This window comes from Cervus elaphus, chromosome 10, assembly GCF_910594005.1.
Source record: "Cervus elaphus chromosome 10, mCerEla1.1, whole genome shotgun sequence".
NCBI lineage: Eukaryota > Metazoa > Chordata > Mammalia > Artiodactyla > Cervidae > Cervus > Cervus elaphus.
Genome location: NC_057824.1, coordinates 52,369,486 through 52,393,368, shown reverse-complemented (window position 1 = coordinate 52,393,368; position 23,883 = coordinate 52,369,486). Strand labels below are relative to the sequence as shown.

Sequence of the window (23,883 nt, the reverse complement as noted above, 5' to 3'; positions counted from 1 at the left end):
CATCCCAGATTTAAGGGTCCACAAGAGTCAGGCGGGAAACACAAATGAACAGAAGTGGGATGGCATCTAGAGCGGGGAGCGGGTTGCAGCCTAGCCAGTAGCCCCCAGGGGGTCAGATCGCCTGTTGTTCATGGTGCATCGTCAGAATGGGCTAGGTTATGTTGCAGTGACAAAAGTCCCCAATATCTCAGTAGTTCAGCACAGCTCATACAAATGTGTTCTCCGCAACACGTGGTCTGCTCGGAGCCTGGGCAACCCTCCAGGGCAGCTGAACTCCATGTGGTGACTCAGCATCCCAGGGCACTTAGATTTCCTGAGTTGTCCACCTCCATGTAAGGTCATCCCGGGGAAGAGAGGATCATCACAGAGGACTCTCGCTGCCAGAGCATTTATCATTCCTTGTATTTATTCCCTTGTGTTTGTTTAACAAATACGTACACGTCAGGCTCTGTGCTAGGGCCTGATGATAAAGTGGTGAGCACAATGAACCAGAATACGCCTCCCTGTGGGGCTTCCAGTCCAGAGAAGGAGACAGCTGGGTAACAGAGAACCATGAGCATGGTGAGCGCTGCCAAGGAGAAGGCCCACGAGCAGCAGGAGGAGCCACGTCACACGGGGCCTCCGCCTAAAACAAGAAAAGAGAGGTTTTAAGTGGGCCCCAGGGACTTCCCTGGTGGGTCAGCTGATAAAAAATCCGCCTGCAATGCGGGAGACCTGGGTTTGATCCCTGGGTTGGGAAGATCCCCTGGAGCAGGGAATGGAAACCCACTCCAGTATTCTAGCCTGGAAAATCCCCACGGACAGAGGAGCCTGGCGGACTACTGTCCATGGGGTCACAGACGACTGAGCGACTAAGCGCTGGGACTTCCCTGGTGACCCAGAGATGAATCCACCTTCCAATGCCCGGGATGTGGGTTCAATCCCTGGTCAGGGAACTAAGATCCCACGTGCTTCGAGGCAACTAAGGCCACACACCTTAACTACTAAGCCCACATGCTACAACGAAGATCCCTCCCGCTTTCAACTAAGAACCGACGCGGCCAAAAATAAATAAATTGGTTTTTTTTTTTTTTTTTTTTTAGTAAAAAGGGGGCTTCCCTGGTGGCTCAGTGGTAAAGAATCCATGCCAAAGCAGGAGACGCAGGTTCCCTCCCTGATCTGGGAAGATCCCACATGCCACGGAGCAACAAAGCCCGTGCAGCCCAACTATTGAGCCTGTGCTCTGGCTCTAGAAGCCTGGAAGCCGCAAGTACCGAGTCCACAGGCCTCAACTACTGAAGCCCAAATGCCCTAGGTGAATCAAGGACCCCCTCCCTCCCTCTCAATTTTTAATTATCTTTCCATTGGCCCCATCCTCTCCTATGAACCTCCGTTTTCTCTATGTGGTAGGCTATGGCCATGTGCAGCAAGAAAGAGGCAATTCCCCAGCAGCTTATCCGGAAAGATGGAAACGCTGGACAGAACACAGACCGCCAATGACCTGTCTTCCCATCACACTCTTCTCTAAGGGCAAGATCTAATCAGACCTGAGGAATGGCTGATGGATGAGATTTTTTCCACAAAGCCTTGCCCCAGAGGCAGAGCTTCACCACGGGCGGGGCTTGTACCAGCCGCAAACCTGGAGGCTTTCTCCTGTACCTCCCCGGCCGCCTTCGCCTCCCCCTCCTCCCGGTTTTCTGTCTGCCAGTCCCTCGCCACACCCCGCCCACACCAGATCACCAGGTCACAGTTCCAGCTCCAGATGATAAAATGCCAGGGCTGCAGGGGCCTGGGGCCAGGCTCCTCGAGTGGCTGTCACGACACATTGTATCCTCCGAGGATGTGTCCCCTTTCTACACTGTGACCTTGACATTTCTCCCAGTGGAGGTGGAATCTTGCGTCTCTCACCAGACACGTGAAGTGACACCTCAACTTCCAGAGCGAGGTCAGAAAGAGAAGACGCGGTGTCGCCCCTTCCGTGGTGGGGTCTGAACTCAGCGCTGCCTGTCCCTAGCCAGGCCGCCCGTGCCGGGGGGCCGCTGATGGAATGACCCCGGAGGGAAGCAGGAGAGATCTGAGGAGCCAGCCGACCTTGACCTGGGTTCAAGCCCGATTCTGCCATTCACTTGGTATGTGACGTTTACAAGCCGTTTCCCCTCTCCGAGCCTCAGTTTACCTGGCTGTAAAGTGGAGCTCCTTGCCTGAGATCAAGCAGGAGGGCTGTGCTTACAGTCACCGTGCAGATGGTCCTGAGACGCACACGGTTCTGAACGCTCGCAGGCACTCAGGTAGCCAAGGGGCCACAGAAGCCCTGTGCTCCGGGTGACCTCCGCCTCACTCCCTCTAGGAGCAGCTGGGTTCTGGGCAGGTGCCCAGGAGAGGATGGGTTCCCAGCTGGCACTGCCTGGACTGTGGTCAGCCCTGTCCCCAGGTCGCTGCCCCGGCACTTGCCCAGGACACGACTGAAGCCAACCCTGTTGCTGGCCGGGGCCACAAGCTGGGTGGCTGCTGCTGCTGTTACTCAGTCGTGTCCGACTCCTCGCGACCCCGCGGGCTGCAGCACGCCAGGCTTCCCGGTCCTACACCGTCTCCCGGAGGAGACTCACGTCCCTTGAGTCAATGATGCTGTCCAGTCGTCACCCTCTGTCACCCAGACAGCAGAAATGGACTCGCTCACGGCTCAGGCCAGAAGTTCAAAATCAAGGTGTCAGCAGAGCTGGTTCTGTCTCTGGGGCCGCGACGGAGAATCTGCTCTGGGCCTCACTTCCAGCTTCTGGTGGCGGCCGACATTCTTGGCATTTCTTGGCTTAAAGCTGCTTTACTCTGATCTCTGCCCCCGTCATCACCAGGCCGTCCACCCTCTGTCTGTGTGGCCTCCCCTGGCGTCCCCTCTCTGCGTGGTTCTGTCCCAGGCTTTCTCCTGCTTGTTTGTTTATTTTGGCCGCGCTGGGTCCTCCTTGCTGTGCACGGGCTTTCTCTAGTTGCAGCGAGTGGGGGCGCCTCTCTGGCTGCTGCTCGGACTTCTCATTGAGGAGGCTTCTCTTATTCCGGACCACAGGCTCTGGGTGCACGGGCTTCAGGAGCTGCAGCTCGTGGGGCTCTGGAGCACAGCCTCAGGAGCTGGGGCGCACGGCCTTCGTTGCCCCAAGACATGTGGAATCTTCCCGAACCAGTGATCGACCCCATGTCCCCGGCACTGACAGACGCATGCTTAACCACTGAACTGCCAGGGAATCCTTGCCTCCTCTTTTTTTTATCATTTTATTTTATTTATATATTTTTGGCTGGGTCTCTGCTGCCGCACACAGGCTTTCTCCAGCTGTGGTGGGTGGGGACCGCTCTTCGCTGCCATCACAGGCTTCTCATCACGGAGCTGGCTTCTCTCGGCTCGGCTCACAGGTGCGGTAGTTGTGGAGCACGGGCTTAGTCGCTCTGCGGCATGTGGGATCTTCCCAGAGCAGGGGTCGAAGCCGTGTCCCCTGCAGGAGGCTTCTTAATCACTGGGCCACCAGGGAAGTCCTCGTCTCCTCTTCTCACAAGGCCATCAGTCGTGCTGGATTAAAGGCCCATCCTACTCCAGTGTGACCCCCCTCTTAACTGATGACATCAGCAATGACCCTCTGTCTAAATAAGACCGCATACTGAGGTTCCAGGGCACAGGACTTGAACGCATCTTTGTGGGACACAGAATCCCACCCACAACGCCGACCTTGGGCCCTTGACCCCCGCCTTATCCCAGAGCCAGGACACAATTGGAAGTCCCTCCTGCAGAAGGACTGGGGTCCTCCAGCTGGCCACGAGGCAGGAGAGGAGACTGAGGTCTCGAAGTGTAGGGGCAGCGCACACATTCCCCTCCTAAAGGGAGGGTCTGCAATCAGAAGCTGCCGTGACTTGGGGGGCTTCCCTTGGTCAGGGCAGGCAGAAGGGACAGGAAGTTGCCCACCCAGCAACCCTCGACTAGAGGGCATCCACGCCCCCTGCTGGGTTCTACACCGTCTCCAGAGTCCCCAGCAAGCTGAGCCCGGGTGGGGGGAGGGAGAGGGAAGGACTGGGAGTTTGGGGCTGGTTGGTGGATGCAAACAGTCTCATTTAGAATGGATAAACAAGGTCCTCCTGGACAGCACAGGGAACTACATCCAATCTCCAGAGAGAAACCATAATGGAAGAGACTATTAGAAAAAAGAATGAGGACGTCCTTGGTGGTCTTGCTTCTTATGTGGCCACAGATAACAGTGGCTAAGATGCTGCCAATGCAGGGGGCCCAGGTTCGATCGATCCCTGATCAGGCAGTTGGAATCCCGCATGCTGCAACTAAGATCCGGCACCACCAAATAAGTAAAAATAAATATTAAAGACTCAAGAAATAAATTACCACTCTTGAAAAAAGAATGTATATATGTGTGTAACTGAGTCACGTAACTGTACAACAACATTGTAAATCAACTATACTCCAATTTTTTAAAAATGATAAAGGACTTCCTGGTGGTGCAGTGGTTAAAAATTCGCCTGCTGATGTGGAGGACCCGGGTTCAATCCCTGGTCCAGGAAGATTCCACGAGCCTTGGAGCAGCTAAGCCCATGTGCCACAACTACTGAGCCTGCGTTCCGCAACCGGAAACACCCCTGCAGTGAGAAGCCTTCAAGTCGCCACTAAAGACTGTGTGCGGCAGCAAAGACGCAGCGCAACCAAAAAAATAAAAATAATAAATAAGTAATTTTTAATTATTAAAAACCCAATTGCACACCTTGTTCTGGCTGTGTTTCCTTGCCTGTATCACTCCCCTATCTTTCTTGGGCAGCCCCCCAAATAAACTGCCGGCACCCACATCCTAATTGCAGGGATCCGCCTCTGGGGGCCCTTCCTATGGCCGCCTGCTGCTGACCCTGCTTCAGTCACATCGTCCCCACCTCCGAGAGGCCAACAGGGGCTCAGAAAGGGCCACCTCTGCCCGGGTCACCCAGGCCACAGCTGGCAGGCAGAGGTCCTCCTGCACGGCCTTTGCTGGTCTGCCCGGATGTGGTGTGGGCGACCACACTGCTAAGCCTTGGAATCTTGTTACGACACAGAGACGGAGGCCCAGGTTGGGGAAGGGACGCGTCCAAGGTCCCAGGGCAGAATGGTGATAGACAATGGAGGAGGGACTTGAACTCGGATCTCTCGGGAGCTCCAGTCAAGATGAGAGAGTAGGGGCTTCCCTCGTGGTCCAGTGGCTAAGACTTCACCTGCCAACACAGAGGGTGCAGGTTCGATCCCCGGTCCAGGAGCGAAGACCCCACGTGCCTTGTGACCGAAAAAACCAAAACATAAAACAGAAACAATATCAAGACTTAAAATGGTCCACATCAAAAAAAAAAAAAAATCTTAAAAAAAAGATGGTGGAGTAGGAGGAAGTGAGTTCCACATGGACTCACCTTCTCCCACAAATCCATCAAGAATACATTTATGAATGAAACAGTTCTCACAGAACACATACTGAACATGCAAAGATGACCTCAAACACCTAAAGGAATATCTCTACATAACCAGGTAGGACGAAAGGCAGGGCAGGGATAAAGAGGAAGCAGGATGCAATCCATGCCCCTGAGAGGGAGCTGAAAAACAGGTCTCTGACCAGCTTGTTCCCTCCCAATGGTCCCCATCACCCTTCCTGCAATTGTCTACAAGCCTTAGAGGCTGTTTCAGTCCCCTTGGGCCGCCACAACAAAGATATTCGTGCTAAATCGCTTCAGTTGAGTCCTACTCTTTGCGACCCTGTGGACCCTATGGAGCCCACCAGGCTCCTCTGTCCATGGGATTCTCCAGGCATGAATACTGGAGTGGGGTTGCCATACCCTCCTCCAAGGGACCTTCCCGACCCAGGGATCAAACCCGAGTCTCTTATGTCTCCTGCATTGGCAGGTGTGTTCTTTACTACCTGGGAAGCTCCACAACAAAGACAGGACAACTTAAACCACAGAAGCATATTTCTCACACTTCTGGGGACCCAACGTCCGAGGTGTCAGCAGGATTGGTTTCCTCTGCGGTCTCTCTCCTTGGTTTGCAGGCGGCCGTCTTCTCCCCGCGTCTTCACACGGTCTTTCCTCTGTGCAGGTTTGCGTCCTGATCTTTTCTCGCAATGACACCAATCCTGTTGGATTAGGGCTCACCCCGATGACCTCATTTTAATTGGCTCTTTAAAGTTCCCTTCTCTTGGGACTTCCCTGGGGGTGCAGTGATTAAGACTCTGCCCTTCCACTGTGGGGGCGAGGGACACAGGTTGAATCCCTGGTTGGGGAACTGAGATCCTACATGCTGTGTGGTGTGGCCAAGATAATAAATAAATAAAATAAAGGTCCCGTCTCCAAATACAGGGCTTCTCTGGTGGACCAGACAGTAAAGAATCTGCCTGTAATGCAGGAGATCTGGGTTCAATCCCTGGGTCAGGAAGAGCCCCTGGAGAAGGGAATGGCTACCCACTCCAGTATTCTTGCCTGAGAAATCCCAAGGACAGAGGAGCCTGGCAGACTACAGTCCATGGGGTCACAAAGAGTCAGACACAACTGAGTGACTAACACACACACACACACACACACACACACACACACATTCCAAAGACATTCTGAGGCACCAGGGCTAGAATTCCAACTTATGAATTACGTGGTGGAGGGGAGAGGAAATCAGCCTGTCTTAGTTCATTTGGGCTGCTGTAAAAAAATACCATAGATTGGGTGACTTAAACAATAGAAATTTATTTCTTCCTAGAAATAGTTCTCGGAGAAGGCAGTGGCACCCCACTCCAGTACTCTTGCCTGGAAAATCCCATGGATGGAGGAGCCTGGTGGGCTGCAGTCCATGAGGTCGTGAAGAGCCAGACATGACTGAGCGACTTCACTTTCACTTTTCACTTTTATGCATTGGAGAAGGAAATGGCAACCCACTCCAGTGTTCTTGCCTGGAGAATCCCAGGAATGGGGTTGCACAGAGTCGGACACGACTGAAGTGACTTAGCGGCAGTAGTAGAAATAGTTCTAGAGCCTAAAAGTCCGAGATCGAGGCATCAGCAGATTTGGTGTCTGGGGAGGGCCTGCATCCTGGTTCACAGATGGCTCTTTTCCTCTGTGTCTGCTTGTGGGTAAAGGGACAAGGGGGCTCTCTAGGGTCTCTCTTACAAGACCACTAACCCCATTCATTTGGGGTCTACCATCATAACGTCATCCACTCCCTAAGACCCCCACCTCCTTATCACCTTTCAAGGTTAGGAGCTCAACATATGAATTTGGGGGGGGACCACAGACATTCAATCCATAATGCAGCCCAGAGACTTCCCTGATGGTTCAGTGAGTTCAATCCCTGGTCAGGGAACTAGATCCCACGTGCCACAAGTAAAAGTTCACATGCCGCAACCGGAGACCCCATAGGCTGCAGCAAAGACTCGGCATAGGCAAACAAATACAATGCATAAAAATGATACATACAGACATACATCCTATAGCCCATCCCAGAGGCCCTATGCTTTATTATTACTCTCGCCCCCAAGCCCAGCCCAGTAGACTGCAGTGAAATATCCACTCGATGAATGAGTGGAATGACATCATTCTGGCAGGTTTTCAAGGATGAAGAGAAGTTTGCCAGGCGGAAAAAGCAGAGACAGGCATTCCAGGCTGGAAGGTCAGCCTCTGCTTAGGTCAAAAGGGTCCCAGCAGGGCCTGGGGGAAGGGAGGGAGTTGAGCAGGCCTCCTGTCCCAGGCAACTGGCTTTCCTGGGCCAGCACAGGTAATAGTGGCCCTGGCCTGCCCACCGTGGCCCTGCTGACCGCCTGCCCACGAGCCGGGTCTTGTCCCCAGGGAGCAGGACCCTACCACCTCATCCACAGGAGCCCAGCTCCGATGATTCCAGGCATCTCTCTTCCCCTTCACGCCTGGGTGGGCTGAGTGTTATTTATTCAAACGCTCCTTTTATTGGTGTTCTGTTGAAAACACAGGAATTATTCATGGTGGGTTTCGGGTCTCTCCCGGTGACAACCGCATCTTCGTAGATTCAAGGTGCAAATTACGGCGTCAGCTCAGTTCACCATCAGTCGTGGATGTCCCCCAAGCATCAGGCAACAGAGGCTCAGAATGTTCTGAAAGCCCAGTCTGGCTGGAGGCAGCAGGGGCCTAAGTGAACAGGGACGGGGCTGTGGATGGGTGCAGAGGAGGGTGATGGGGGAACAAGCCCCACCTCCATCCATTTGTCCTCTGTGAGCCTGGTCAGCCTCAGTATTCTCATCCGTCAAGTGGACACTGATGTGAGTGTTTCACACCGGGAGGCATCCACACAGCCAGCCACTGCCCGGCCGAGCCTGGCACCCGGGAGCCCTCCTTCAGGGAAGCGGGTAGGGAGCCAACTCGCTGCTCAGTCGCTAAGTCATGGTCGACCCTTGGGAGCCCATGGGCTGAGCACGCCAGGCTCCTCTGGTCGCCAGCCTTCATCCCCAGGGGTCACCATGGAGGTGGGCGCCCAGCCCCAGGACATGTCCCGGCAGACCCCACGTGGGGCAGGGGTGAGCTGACCCCGCCGAGAGCTGCCCAAGCTGCAGATTCACAAGCGAGATAAACGCCTGTCCTGGTGAGCCACTAGCATTGGGATGGCTTCTTACGCGGCAACAGGTAACTAAAATGTGGGGTTCAGCTGAAAAGGGCTTCTGAGGATATGCTTCATAGACCCCCCACCGGAGGCCTGCACCCCAGGCCACCCACCTCCCAGACTTCGTCCCGTGGGTACCACGGCAGTGGGTGCTAAGGGCTGGAGAGCCTTCAGCACAGGTTGGACTGGTTCAGAGCATCCGCTGATGTCTGTGCCTTAAACACTCCCGGCTTTGAGCTGCCACTGAACGCGGACTTGGACAAAGATGGGCAGTGACCTACCTTTATGTGGTGTATTTACAGACACAGTAAATGGAAACGGCCTCAAAAGCATAACAAAAAGGAAATGGTGGGGATTTTCCTGGTGGCCTGCCAAGGCAGGAGACACGGGTTCAATCCCTGAGCCAGGAAGATCCCACTTGCAGCTAAGCCTCTGCCCCATCGCTCTTAAGCCGGTGCTCTAGAGCCCACGGGCCGCCACAAGGGAAGCCGCTGCAATGAGAAGCCCGATCGCTGCAACTAGAGAAAGCCCACACACAGCAACAAAGACCCAGCACGGCCAAAAAAATAAACAAATAAAATTATAGAAAAAAGAAAAAGAGTAAATTGTCCTAGACATCTCTGGCGGTGAAGTGGTTAAGACTCTGTGATTCCACTGCAGGGGGCACAGGTTCGATCCTTGTCAGGGAAGTTCTGCATGTCTCACTCTGTGGCCAAAGTGGGGGAAAAAAAATGTAAACTGTGGGAAAAGAATTAGAAAGCAATGAGTTTTGAGTCCTCACCATCTTTACTTTCCATGTAATTTGTTTAATTGGAAGTTTTTATTTTCTAACTTTCTGGGGGGCATACGGGCCACGAGAGACCCTAGCTCCCCGAGCAGGGATCGCACCTTTGTCCCCTGCATTTTGAGGTAGATTCTTAACCACAGGATCGCCAGAGATGTCTCCCTAATCTCTTCTGAAAGGATACCGGTCATACTGGATTAAGGTCCACCCTAAGGACCTCCTTCCGCCTTGTGAGTAGGCTTTATCACTTAGGCGTGTCCGACTCTTTGCGACCCCGTGGACTGTAGCCCGCCAGGCTCCTCTGTCCATGGGATTCTCCAGAATAGAATACTGGAGCCGGTTGCCGTTTCCTCCCCCAGGGGATCTTCCTGACCCAGGTCTTCACCCAGGCCCTCCTCCAGCAAGCCATCCTCCTGGAGGAGCCTGGCGTGTGCCCGGGAAGGTAGGCAGGGGCCCAGCCAGCCTGAGTGGGGACCAGTGCAGACAGCTGTCCACATCTGGGGAGGTTCTTTGTGACCACTGTCAGTTTTAAAACATGCCCCCACCAAAAGGTGGAATGTGCGTCCCTGCTCTGAACCAGGGCAGGCCCGAGACTTCTTTGACCAAAAGAACAGGGTGGAAGCGTGGCCTCTGGGATCCGAGGCTGGGTTGGGAGAGACCACATGCTTCTGTGTGGCTGTCCACGCATTGGGGACAGGCAAGAGAGGGGTCCGAGGCACTTGGGGCCACCAGGTTGGTTGCAAGGAAGCCCCGGCCACATGGAGAGGCCATAAAGCGATGCCCCAGCCCAGAGCCTCTGCTGGGCCCCCACCTCCGCCAGCATCACCTGCCTGCCCCACCAGCCTTCCTGGTCCAGCCCGCCGAGCTCTTAGATGACTGCCAGGAACTGCCCAGCATCTTCCTGACTTCCTGACCCACAAAATCCTGAGCCTAGTAAAGACGGGGCTGCGTGCCACGCTTTGTACCGACTGGTGGAACAGCCATCGCAACCAGAGAGACCGCTGTGCCCAGTGTGGGATAAGGCTGGAAATGGGGTGAGGGCGGGGCTTCCCTGGTGGTCCACTGGTTGAGACCCTGTGCTTCCAATGCAGGGGGCACAAACAGGTTCAGTCCCTAGTTGGGGAACTAAGATCCCACATACCACTCAGCCAAGAAAACTGGGTGAGGGTGGCCCAGGGGCCACTAGTAGTAAAGAACCTGCCTGCCAATGCAGGAGACATAAGAGATGTGGGTTTGATCCCTGGGTCGGGAAGATCTCCTGGAGGAGGGCATGGCAACCCACTCCAGTATTCTTGTCTGGAGAATCCCTTGGACAGAGGAGCCCGGTGGGCTACAGTCCATGGGGTCTCAAAAGAGTCAGACACAACAGCATGAAGGCAGCCAGGCCAAGTCAATTGCCTTGCTGCCACTCCCTGGCTGGGTGAATCCACACCAATCTGATTTGCTAGCATCCTGGAGAGAAACCTGGCCAGAAGGCTGACACCTGCAGGGTGTGGGATCTCTCTTGGGTCTCAGCGGGTGCTGCTCCTGGGAGAACGACCCCACCCTCACCCCAGACAGGGCCTCCTGGGAGCCAAGGAGCCTGTTGGGCAAGCGACCACCCCGGGTTCTCTCCACGTCCACGCCCACCGCCGCCACACCAACACCCGCCCGGCCCACAGCGTCTCAGACGCAGGGCGGTGGGGCCAAGGCAGCCTGGCCGGGGGCCCTGGCTAAAAATAGCCGTCACCAGGCCTTTATTGTGTCTGCAGCGCGGCTCTGCCTGCCTGGCTCCTCTCGGGCTGCTTTGATGTTGGTATTTAAACATCACGCGCAGAACCTGAGCCTTCCCAGAGCACGGCTGAGACCCACATGCACACATGTGCGTGCACACACCCCCACACACACCTGCTCCTCCAAGAAGCCAGTAGGGGTCACTCCAGAGCAGCCCCCACCTCTGCCCAGCCACCCTGCACATCTGGGCGGGTGTGCGGGGACGTCGTAACTCAGCCCCACACTAGGCAGCTTCGAAGGACAGAAACAAGCTCCCTCCCAGTCTGGAGGCCAGGAGTCCACGATCAACGTGCCAGCAGGGCCTGCTCCCTCTGAAACCTGCAGGGGTCCGTCCCGGCCTCTCCCCTGGCTCCTGGGGGTGCCCGGCACCCCTTCTGTGGTGTGGTCACTCCAATCTCGGCCCCGGCCATCACACGGTCTTCCCGTGTTTCTGCCTCCTCCTCTTCATTTAAGGATACCGGTCACACTGAATTAGGGCCCACCCTAACCACCTCATCTTATCCGGATGGTCTCTTCGAAGACCTGACTCCCCAGTAAGGTCATGCTCCCCGATAATGGGCTGCAGGTGGGGCATTAGGACTTGACTAGATCTTTTCTGTGGGGACACAGTTCAACTCACAAAAGCATTCTTCAGGGACTCCCCTGGTGGTCCAGTAGTTACGACTTTGCCTTCCAATGAAGGGAATGAGGGTTCAAACCCTGGTCGGGGTGCTAAGATTTCACATGCCTCTCGGCCAAAAAAAAACAAAACATAAAACAGAAGCAATATTATAACAAATTCAAAAAAGACTTTAAAAACTGTCCGCATCAAAAAAATCATAAAATAATAAAAATAATAATAAAACAAGAGACATTCCTCGGATGGTTCTGAGTCCAGGCTCCCCCTCTTGGTGGGTGCCTCTTCCTGACTCCTAAGGCCCCTCAACGCCCAATCCCAGCCCGGACTCAGGTGTCCCCTGCCCAACTGTAGGAGTCTTGGGGCAGGAAAGGCCCTGTTCCTCTCTGCCTCCAGCTGCTACATGGTACCCAGAAGTGCTCCTGGTTGGGGAGTGGGGCTGGGGAGGCAGGTTAGCTCAGTAGCTTATTCACCTCAGACTTTAATGCTATTCTCTTCGCAACTGCCTCACAATCGCAATATGGTTGCTGATGTTCCAGACATTCTATCCCACATCCTCTTATCTTTACCATTTTGGTGTATATCGCTCCAATTGAACTTTCAACTTCCAGCATCAGTACATCTGAGGGATTTCTCAGCACCCACAGCTTGACTGGGAGAGGATTAAGACCCTGTCGGATGGGAGTTAGTGGAGATCAGTGTTTTGTTCCCTAGCCCTTAGGTGGCAGAGCTCGGAGGTACGTGACCTTTGCTGTCTCCCAGGGGGCTTGAAAGCTGGTTGCCCATGGTGGTCACCTGCTCACTTACACTCCTTCCCATTCCTATGTCACGTCCCACTTTCCCACAGGGGTTCCCTCAATCCTTGGCCACAGTCTGCATGCTGTCCCTGCAAAGGCCAGCCAGGCTGTGGAGGAAGGGATCTGGGCCTCTGTTCCCCTGGGGCCTGGTTTCCTCATCTGTAAAATGGGGCTGAAGGTACCACCTCTCGGAGGCGATGTCCAGGAACCGGCTTGCAGGAAAGGTTGCCGAGACACAGGGCTTCTGGGGAGCGGGGCATGCGGACCCTCCCTTCCCTCTCAGGCCCCTGGTCTCAGCTGAGGCTGTAGCAACGTGAACGAATGAATGAAATGCATGATTTTAACAGCGTTGCCGGTTCTGGTTCTGTCTTCCTTCCCTCCCACCTGCCCAACCTCCTGCCTGAGAGCTAACTGGAGACAGTGGGGCGGGGGGAGCAATGAGGACCTAAGAGGGTGGCAAGGGCTTCCCAGGGGGCTCAGTGGGAAAGACTCCACCTACCAACGCAGGAGACATGGGTTCAATCCCTGGTCCAGGAAGATCCCACATCCCGAGGAGCAACTAAGCCCGTACAGCTACTGAGGCAGTGCTCTAGAGCCTGGGGGCCACAACCGCTGAGCCTGCGTGCCCAGAGCCCACGCTCTGCACGAAGGGAAGCCACCGCAGTGAGAAGCCTGCACACCTCAACTAGAGAAAAGCCCCAGCAGCACTCCTCCTCCTCCCCCCTCCCCTCCCCTCCTCCCCTCCTCCCTCCTCCTCCCCCCTCCTGTCTCTCCTCCCCTCACCCCCCTCCTCCCCTTCCCATCTCTAAAAATGCCTTCCAGCTGCCTCCTCCTGCCTGAAATTCCATCTTGGCTCTACCCCAGGACCTAAAGCTCTGGCGCCAGGGCTGCAGGGCTCTGGGCTCACTGATTTGCCTGCAAGTCACCCCACATCTCTGGGCCTCAGTATCCCTGTCTATAAAGTGGGAGCACCCCGGAGTAAAGGAATTCTCGAGTCAGTCCGCCCGCAGCAAATGTGTCTCCAGCTCTGGTCCCCACGGGGAGGGGGTGTGCTGCGGTGAGCAGGACCCCACGGCTCTCGCCCAAGGGGCCGTGGTAGGCAGGGAAGAACCATGGGAAGCGAACAGTCACAGGGCAGGTGTGTTTTCAGAGGCCTGACCCCCACACCCCACCCCCAGGCCTCACGGAGGCCACTCCCTGCCCAGGAAGGGAGCAAGCCGGCTCCCTGAGAGGGAGAGGCTGGTTAAAGCCCTGAGACCTAGAATGTCCAGACCGACCGACCTTTCCCCAGATGAGGCCCGCACCAAGCCTCCCTGCTCCCTGACTTGTGTACACTCAGACGCCCTCAGCTCCCCGGCCAGCCACTGGACGAGACAGCCCAGGGTGGGGCTGCATGCCAAAGCCTGCTTTGTCTGCAACCCGGGGAGGGCAGCCCCCATACCTGGCTCAGGAGACCCCCGAGGTGGGGGCACCTTTCCAGCGGCCTGGCTCCGCCCCAGGGCCGAGCAGCTGCTGTAACCTAGGGGCAGGCCTCCGAGAAAACCGCAGGCGTCACACGGATCGCAGCTCAAACTCATGAAATGGGCTGGAGGTGACCTGGGGCTCGGGGGAGGGCGTGGGGAGCTGTGGTTCCATGGGGACAGAGCTCCACTTTGAGAAGGTGAAATTCCTGGAGATGATGGTGGTGGTGGCTGCCCCCGGACTGCACACTTGATGATGGCTCAGATGGTGAGTTTTACGTTACATATATCTTAGCACCACTTTTTAAAATGTAAAAAAGATGGCGGGATCTCAGAGAGTCTGGGTGGGCACGGACACCATCCACGACAGGGACTCTGCCTCTGTGACACCGCTCCACCCCACACCCCACCAGCATCCCTTAATACCCTACGCAAAATCTCATCGGTGCCCCCGGCCAGCGTCCTGGACACCCCCCACCCTGTCCAGGCCTGCAGCCAGCAGCCTCCAGGACCTGGAGAGGACGCTGGCTGTGCTAGTCCCACCTGTCTCTGCCCCAGGAGTCCCCGGGGCACACACTGACTGACCTCAGCCCTGGTCTGGCCCCCCACGGGGCTAACATGTGGGGGCAGGGTTAGCACCTGCAGAATCCGGCTGCCTGGAAAGGGCAGCGTGGGGACTTTAATTTGGTTCTTTTCCTCCTGGAATCAGTTGTCCCTGGATACCTAATCACCCCTGGGGCTCTAAAAGCATCCGGCTTGCCAAGGAAGAGGCCAGCTCCTGGCCCGAGGAGATGCCAGCTTCCTACTTTAATTGGGGCCGTTTTTAGCCCCGAGGGGAGGCTCCCGAAACTCCCGGGCGTCTCCCACCGTGCCCACAGGAATGATGGACGTGTGCCTGCCTAAGCCTGGGGCTCCCATTCCCCCAGCTCTGACCTCCGATGTCCCCACCGGCTGCCTGCTCTACAGGTGGGGAACCCTGGACCCCAGTGGGTAAGCATCCACAGTTCATGTCCCTCCTTGAGGGGCTGTTGGGAAGGCAGGGGGCCCCTCCTCCCACCTGGAGCCCAGCCCTTTACACTTGAAGCCCACCACTGATCAGATCGAATCTCAAACCCGGCCAACGGGATCTACCCAGCTAGTCAGCCAAGACCGTACCTCTTATCTCTGAGCATCTCACACCCAGGCCACCTCTCAACCTGGGCCAACTTGGTCCCCCTGCCACCCTCAGCCAAGCCGGCAACAAGTCAAGTGGTGTCCCCTCAAAGGACATGTCCACCTGGAACCTCAGAATGTGACTTTATTTGGAAATAAGGTCTTTGCAGATATAATTAAGATAAGGATCTCAAGATGAGATTGTCCTCGATGAGGATTGGCCTTGAATTCAATGATCGTGGGTGCGTGCTGAGTCGTGTCTAACTCTTTGTGACCCTATGGACTGCAGCCCTCCAGGTCCCTCTGTCCATGGGATTTTCCAGGCAAGAACACTGGAGTGGGTTGCCATTTCCTTGTCCAGAGGATCTTCCTAGCCCAGGGATCGAACCTCCCTCTCTTGAGTCTCCTGCTTCAGCAGGCGGATTCTTTACCACTGTGCTACCTGGGAAGCCTGAATTCAATGATGAGTGTCCTTAAAAAAGACTCAAGAGACAGAACACACACACATACATACATGGATGTGTGCAGACAGGGGCTGAGATTAGTCATACCGCCACAGGCCAAGGGTGCTGGGCATCACTGAAGCTGAGAAAAGGCCTGGACCAGATCCTTCCTAGAGCATCTAAGAGGACCCAACCCCGCTGCCACCTGGGTCTCGGACTTCGGGCCTGCACAGTGCGAGAAAACAGACGTCTGTGGTTTTAAGCCACCTGGTTTGTGGTCATGTGTTACCGCAGCCCCAGGAAACCCCAAGGGGCCCCCCCTCCGTGAACCATGCACCCAGGCTGACCCCACGGGGGCGGGGAATGGGGGACAAGGGTCCCGGCACCTCCTCCCGCCCCAGCCCCAGGGTTCCCCTGGCTGAGCTCCCCACTGCTCAGCCAGTGCTGGGCACAGAATCTGTTTTCCATAAACAGTCTTTTGAACCGAATTTCATTTTTCTCACCCAAGAAAAGAGTCTGGAAGAGAATACGCAGACGCTGGGGCTGCAGCGCGTCGGGGTGGAGGGGTGTTTTGTGGCCAGCTGAGGGTTTTTCTTACTTTTTTACTGGCATTATCTGTCCTTTCTGATTTTCCTCTAATAAATACGGGGGTGGCAGCCTCTGAAAGTGGGTTCCTGCCCCCTCAGGGGGTTCTGAGATCAGGGGGATGGGGCAGGGGGCAGAGGAGAGAGGTGGTAAGTTCCCCCAGGGCCTCCCCTTCCCGGGCCTGACTGGGAGGGGCATGCAGGGGCCGCCCCAGGAGCTGCCCTGGGCACCCCCAACTTCCTTCCCCCCGCCCCCAAAGGTGCTCTGGGAATGAGTCATGGGAGACCCGTTTCGCTGGCAGTTTCCAAAAATAAAACACCTTTCAAGAGCATGAGCCTGAGACTTCCCTGGTGGTCCAGCAGTTAAGGATCCGCCTTTCAACATAGGGGACGTGGGTTCAATCCCTGGTCAAGGAACTAGGATGCCACGTGCCACCGGGCAATTAAGCCCGTGGGCCGTGACAGAGACCCAGTGCAGCCAAAAAAAAAAAAAAAAATGAGCACCAGTCCTGTGCTGCCCTGGCCAGCAAGGAGTCTCTGTCCGTCCCTAGGTCTGTCCCTCTGGACATCCCAGAGGCTGACGGCCACGCTCTGGCCCCTCCACCAGGGAGGGAAGGACTGGGGCCTGCCTGGTGCCCACTCTGGAGAGGCGCCCCCAGACCACCCAGTCCTACCCAGGTAACCCACCCCCCAGCATCACACAGCACAGGCCCTGTCTCTTCGTCTCCTGCATCGGAAGGTGGGTTCTTTACCACTAGCGCCACCTGGAAAGCCCTTAGTTGGTAAAGAATCTGCCTGCAATGCTGAAGAACACAGGGTTTGATTCCTGCGTTGGGAAGATCCCCTGGAGAAGGGAATGGCTACCCACTCCAGTATTCTGGCCTGGAGAATCCCATGGACAGAGGAGCCTGGCGGGCTTCAGTCCATGCAGTCGCAAAAAGTCAGATATGACTGAAGTGACTAAACCACCACCGCCACCACACAGAAGCTGGGAGGGGCCGGAAGGATTCTCCCCGGAAGGCTACGAAGGGGCGCGTTCCTGCCAACACCTGGATTTCAGACTTGTAGCTCCAGAGCTGTGAGATCCATTTCTGTTGTTCCAAGTCGCCTGCTTTGTGGTCTTTTGTCATTGCGACCCCAGGAAACCCTTACAGCCAACCATGGACTAATAGGAGGTTTCAAAGGCTGCCCAGCCTCTGAGCACGAGGCCACTCACGATCCAGAGCTCCCCGGTGAAGACAGAAGTCTCCAGCCCAGGTCACACGCTTGCTGGGCATTTCCCCTGCCTGGTCCTGCCTTCCTGAGAGCCCTCCCGCACTGGAGCTCTTGCAGAAAGTTGACCTAAGGCAGTAGATGTCCGTCAGCCTTGGATGGGTGAGTGCATGGAAGCAGGGAAGGAAGGAAGGGCGATGGATGGATGGTGAATGGGTGGATGGGTGCGGGGTGTTTGGACCAGTCCTTTTTGCCCAGGACCCGCCCTGCAAGCACTACCAGGACTGGGTGGAGCTGTAGGCGACCCCCCGCCCCCAGAGCCCCCTCCCTGGCAGGAGACAGAGGAGAGCCCTCTGAGTCTTTTTCACTCCCCCGCAACCTCCCACACCCGCCATGATCTGGAGCTTCAGGGAGGGGCCTCCCTCCAAACGCTACAATGTTTCTACCCGCTGAGGTCAGGGAGAAGGGAATGCTGCTGCTCCCACCCGGTTCTGCAGGGGCTTCAGGCAGCTAAAGGGTCAGGAAAGGGGGGAGGGTTCCCTCCAGAAGCCCCTGGGCCCCCTCCCACCTCACCCAGGCACAAGCTGTACGCCGCAGGGGAGGACACAGCGGTGTCCACTTTCCTGTGCGGACGTGTCTCTGCTGGTTTAGTCGCTAAGTCATGTGTGAACTCTTGCAACCCCATGGACTCTAGCCCACCAGGCTCCTCTGTCCATGTGATTTCCCAGGCGAGGATACTGGAGCAGGTTGCCATTTGCTTCTCCAGGGGATCTTCCTGACCCAGGGATCAAACCCGGGTCTCCTGCAGGCAGTCTCTTGCATTGCAGGCAGATTCTTTACCAACTGACCTTTCTGTGTTTTCCAACATTTCTACAATGGAAGTGGTCGCCTTTATAACCAAAAAATTAGAGTCTTGGAGACAAGGTCTGTACCCCGGAGAGATTGATACTGCGCTGGGAAGGAAGCGGGACCTGGAGGGGCGTGGGGTGGGGGAGAGGGGAGGGGGCACTCCAGGCCGGTGACAGCAGGAAGCCTGAGGCCCCCAGGCACTCAGACCCCTGCCTGGCCGGGGAGGGGAGGACGTGGTCCTCTGAGCCCTGGGACTCTGGCCGGGGATCCAGAGGTTGGTCCACATGGCCAAACTGGGCCAAGCTGGGCCTCCCCACCCCAGACGGGTCCCAGGTGGGTCCCAGGGAACACAGAGGCCCTCAGGCCCGCCGTGCCACCCCCCACAGGGGCAGGGACTCGGGGGAGCCACTCCCACCCATCCACCTCCCTCCGCAGCCTCTTTGATTTGTTACTGTATAAAATCAGCGAATGGAGGCAGGCGGTGGTTTAGGGAAAAGAGCAAGAGCGGGCCTCAGCACTTCGCTGCCTTGGCAGCATTGGGGGGGGGCTGGGGGCGGGGCGAGAGGGGAGCAGAGTGGGGAGACCCCAGGATTCACCCAGTTCCAGCGGGAAGTGCGGCAGGGTGGCTCCCCCACCCCCCACCAGAGGCCCTGCCCCAGTTTCCCCATCATCGGTCACGCAGCCTTGGTCCTGTTGCCGGGCTGGCAGGAAGGGGTGGGTTTCCGGGGCCCCTCCCATGGAGCCCCTGGGCCGGAGACCCTCCTGAGGCTCAGCGAGGGCACAGCAGGGGCAGCAAAGCCAGGCGGCCCCCAGGCCTCAGTGACTGGCGCTGCTGTACAGTAGGGAGCCTTGGAAGTGAACGGCCGACCATGCCCATGTGGCCGCCCGTGGGTGTGCACAGGGCGTGTGCCCTGTGTGTGCACCCCCTGCACCTTGCTTCCTGGGGCAGAGTGGCTTCTGACCCAGAGGGACCTCCAGGCCCCTCGAGAGGCAGTGAGGGCAGACCCTTTCCAGGCCCTGCTCTGGGCAAATCCTTGACCACCCTCCTTGGCACCGCTTTCCAGGTGGGCAAACCGGAGCGGGGCGCTCTGCCCAGGAGCCCTGGTGGAGCCTGGGTTCTCACCGCCCTGCTGCAGGGAGACACTTCTCCCAGCCCCATCTCCCAGGGGTGCCGGGACCCCACCCCCAGCAGAGCACCCTCCCCACCCCACGGCGATGGCAGGACAGCTGTGCCAGGCTCCCGCAGAGGTGACTCTGAGGGCCCCCCCGGGGCCTGGCAGGGTTGAAGGGGTCCCTCCTGGCACAGTTGGAGGAGGCCCCTGGGAGAGGCCGTGGGTGCCCCCACCCAGCCACACCTGCTCCTCCCAGTTCTACAGGCTCTGCTGACCCCTGCTGGCCATTTATCCCATCACCATAGCAACCCCAACCATGCTTCCCAGGCCCCTGGCAAGGGGCCAACAGGGCAGTGTTGCCCAGGCCAGATGGGGGGGCACAGAGGCCCAAGAGGAGGGGCTACCAGCAGGACCTGCCTCTTCCAGGGAGCCCCCACTTGTCCCATTAAATGCCGGCTGCCTCCCCAACCAACCCCCATGCCCGGCTCCCCGCCCCCACCTCCCCTTCCCACAGCTCAGGGGGACTGCACCCCGACTCCTAACCGGGACCCCCAGCTGAGTCACCACCTCTCCCTGCTTCCGGGGCTGCCTCTCAGGCACAGTGACCCCTCCCACCCCGCTTGGACCCCCTCAGAAGGCGGGCTCCCCCCTCCCCGGGGTCCCATCTCCTCTCCCACACCCTCACGGGGCGGCAGTCACTGCCCGGCGCTGGCCCCCAGCTCCTCTGTGGCCCTGCAGCTACACGTGCCCCAGGCTGGGCCACGCCCGCCACACTCCAGACGGCTTTCCCAGCTCCCGCTGGCTTATCAGCTAAGCCTTCCAGAGCATCCCACCGGCTGTGACCTCCCGGGGTCGTGCACTGTCTGGGGACTGTCCCAGCGCCTGCCAGGTGCCCCCTGGCACTGTCGTGACTGTGGGGCCCCTGCCATGTCCGAGCTGCGCCCTGGATGGCACGCACCCTCTCAGCCCCTTCCTTCTCCCAGGCCTGCTCCCACCTTCCCTGGCCCCTCCCTCTGCTCCGGGGGTCTCCCTGGGCCTGCTGACCCGGCTCTGTGGGATTACAGGGAGACACAGCCCGCCCTGGCGTCAACCTGACCTTGCGCGCCCTGGACGGCCACCACATTGACCAGAGCCCGCTGTCCCCAGTCCTTGCGCTGGACCTCAATACCCAGAGAGAAGGAGCCTACGGGGCCGCTCTGGAGACCCCCGGGGGGCTGCTCAGAGAGGCAGGGTCTGCTGATGGACGGTGGGCCGCCTTCTCCCTCGAGGTGGAGCTGGGGCCAGAGGGGTAGAGAGGCAGGGGCAACGCCATGAAGCCGGAGCCCCGGTCCCACCCCAAGGCCCCCGGGGTCTCGGGCTGGTCCGCCATCTGCACTTGTCCAGTGGGGCCCATCTGCAAGTGATGAGTCAGTGATCCCTGGAGAGACCCTGGAGGTGGAGGGAGGACCACCCTTCCTCTGACGGCCAGCAAGCCCCGGGACCCCTCAGTAGTGGGGAAGCCCAGCCGTCCTGGGGGTCTGGCCTGCGCCTGACCCGGCCGCCTGGTGGTGGCCCCCGCGCCGGTGCTCAGAAAGGCCCTGGAAGCCTCCAACTTCAGTGGGCCCCAAAGAGGAGGCTGGTCCCCCGACGGAGCGGGAGCAGGGGCTGGGAACAGACCCACCCCGGTCATCGTTCAAATGGGTGTCCCTGAGCATAGCCAGGCCCCCCTCCCTGTCGTCTCCTCCCAGAGAAGTAGCCGAATGTCAGGTGAACCCAGCCAAGTCTGGCCACAGCCACGGCCATATAGACAGCGCCCACACGTCAGGCCCGGAGCCACCCCGGTTAGCAGCACAACCCGGCCGACCAGGCTCTTCTCACCTTCTGTCTCCCTGTGGGCCTCTGTCCTCCTCGCTCAGCCCCTGTCGACCTGTTAATCTGACGACCTGTTCTCTCTGCCTCCTGCTGTGTCTCTCTCTGCCTCTGGCTCTCCAGGCAGAGGGAGCAGCCTGTGCAAAGGCCCTGTGGTGGGTCAGGTATTGGAAGACCTGAAAGCAGACAGGCATGGTGGAGGGGGGCATACAGGGTGGGGTGTGCGATGAGGCGTGAGGCTCAGAGCAGGGCCCTCCCCTCTGAGAACACAGAAGACTTGCAGATTGACGGTCAGAGAGCAGCTCATATCAGCTCCACTCCAGTCAGACCCACAATCGTCATGACGCTTGTGTATCAGACAAGGATTCAGGGAACGCTGTGTGATCCAGAAATGCAACCTGTCCCACCCCCATTCTGTGGGAGCCCCATGGTTCGGGTGGGCCCTGACTGGTCCGAGCAAACCAGGGCGTTCTCATCCACCTGCCCGCAGGCTTGGTTCAGGAGTGGGAATAACTAGGGAAACCCACGGCCCCGTTTGCCAGTAGCTATCCCAAACTGGGTCCTTCAGAGATACCATCTGAGCAGCTGGATCAATCCTGACCTGAAGTCTACAATGCCATTTCTTTATTACATAAATTCCTTTTATTGTGAAGCCATCTTGAGCTCGGTTTTTCTATTGTTTGCTCTCAAATGCATCCTGACACAGAGGGTGGGAATGAGCTCCCCCAGAGACTCAGCATAGCAATGAGACCACCTCAGAAGCCAGACAGCAAAACAGTTTCCATATGGCAAGAAAGGCAATAAAAGACTTTCCAGTGTCAGGGAGGCTCAAGCTCTATTGTAAAAAGCAACATGAAGGTCTGGAAAAATTAACCCTTGGATAGCAAAGGTCTGCGATGCCCCACAAAGGCCCCAGGTGGCCCGGAGAGGGTGGAGGGGAGGAGCAGGTGGCCGGCCAGGGGAAGGGGTCCGGCCCCTTGCTCACCAGACCTCCAGGCCCCGGCCCCGTGGAATGCCACCCCGGCCACCGCGCCTGGCTGGCCCGCGCCCACCGCCCGCCGGCCAATTCGCAGCGACGGTGCCGCCAGCTTCTGCACCACCCGAGCCGCGCTGGAAACCTGCCCACGAGTTAAAAGAGATTTCTTTCCAGCAGACACCGCGCTGGCGGATCCGAGCCTTATCTTCCCCTTCCAGAACGAGTGTTGTTCATTTCACTTCCTAAAATAAAATTTAAAAAAACCCTTAACCACAAACTGAAAAACAGGTGGGACCGTTTCAGGATTTGGCTGGAGTGCGTCTGGGGGCTGATAAGGCGCAGCCACGGTTGCTGGGCGACACAGCAGCGAGCCCGAGCCGACGGGGACAAGTGCTTGGCGTTTCCGGGGTGTCTGAGTGGCCCCCCGAGAACACAGCTGGGCGTGAACAGGCCCATGGGCTCCTCCAGGCCTTTCTCATTCTAGAGAGGTTGCACCCCTAAGTAGCTGAAGCTCAAGAGGGGCAGGAAGCCAAAGAGGGGAACACACCTGCGCAAAAATAATTTCGTTGCATACTTGCTAAGCCGTGTCCAACTCTTTGCGAACCCATGGACTGTAGCCCACCAGGCTCCCGTGTCCATGGGATTTTCCAGGCCAGAACACTGGAGTAGGTTGCCATTTCCTCCTCCAGAGGATCTTTCCGACCCGGGGATTGAACCTGTGTCTCCTGCGTGGCAGGTGGATTCTCTACCACTGAGCCATCTGGGAAGATATTTAAGTCCTTTTTAAAAAAAAAACACATTTATTTCTTTATTTTTATTTATTTGGCTCTGCTGGGTCTTAGCTGTGGCATGTGGGATCTTTGGTTGCCACATGTGGGCTCTAGTTCCCTGGCCAGGGATGGAACCCAGGCCCCCTGCATTCAGCACACAGAGTCTTAGCCATCAGGCCACCAGGGAAGTGCCTGGACTCTAAACAGAGCAGAAATGCCAACACTGACTGGTCCCGGAGAGGGGGAGGGTGCTTAGAAAGAGTTCACAAGCAAATGCCTGCCTGACTTGGCATCTCAGACCGGGGGCAGGGTTCTACTAGGGGCTACTGATGAGCATTCTGGAGACAGGTCTGCAGAGATGGGCCACTGGGCTCTACCTTGGCCCAGGTCTGGTCCACTGAATAACTGGCACCAGGGCGTAGAAGTCGCCCAATCAAATGTACAGCTGATCCCAAAAGCCGGGAGACAAAATACAAAAGCCAACCTGCAGGGCACTCAGTATCACGTGGGGGCCTACAGTTGCCGCCCGCATGGACTATGTTACTGTGAAAGCTGGGTTAGCTGGTGAAATATGGGGAAGACCATGTCATCCGCTTCATAGGCTGTGAGAGCTAAATGAATGAATAGAGAAGGCCTAAAAGGACACCTGATACGTACTGAGTAACTCATAAATATAAGCTACTATTATCGTATGCATATGCTATTTAAATTTAACATATTCATAAGAACAGGGCTTCCCTGGTGCCTCAGTGGCAAAGAATTTGCCTTCCAATGCAGGAGACACAAGAGATGGAGGTTGGAGCCCTGGGTCAGGAAGATCCCTTGGAGAAGGAAATGGCAACCCACTCCAGTATTCTTGCCTGGGAAATCCCATGGACAGAGGGGCCTGGTGGGCTACAGTCCAGTGGGTTGCAAAACGTTGG

The 23,883-nt window shown here is 57.2% G+C and overlaps 1 long non-coding RNA gene across 1 annotated transcript; it reads left to right on the top strand.

The window, feature by feature from the left end:
• Positions 1-858: 858 nt before the first annotated feature.
• On the top strand, positions 859-4,726 carry LOC122701927. Its single transcript, XR_006343149.1, has 2 exons — positions 859-1,294; positions 1,390-4,726. It is a non-coding gene; the product is annotated as an uncharacterized LOC122701927 (long non-coding RNA).
• The last annotated feature ends 19,157 nt before the right edge of the window (positions 4,727-23,883 follow it).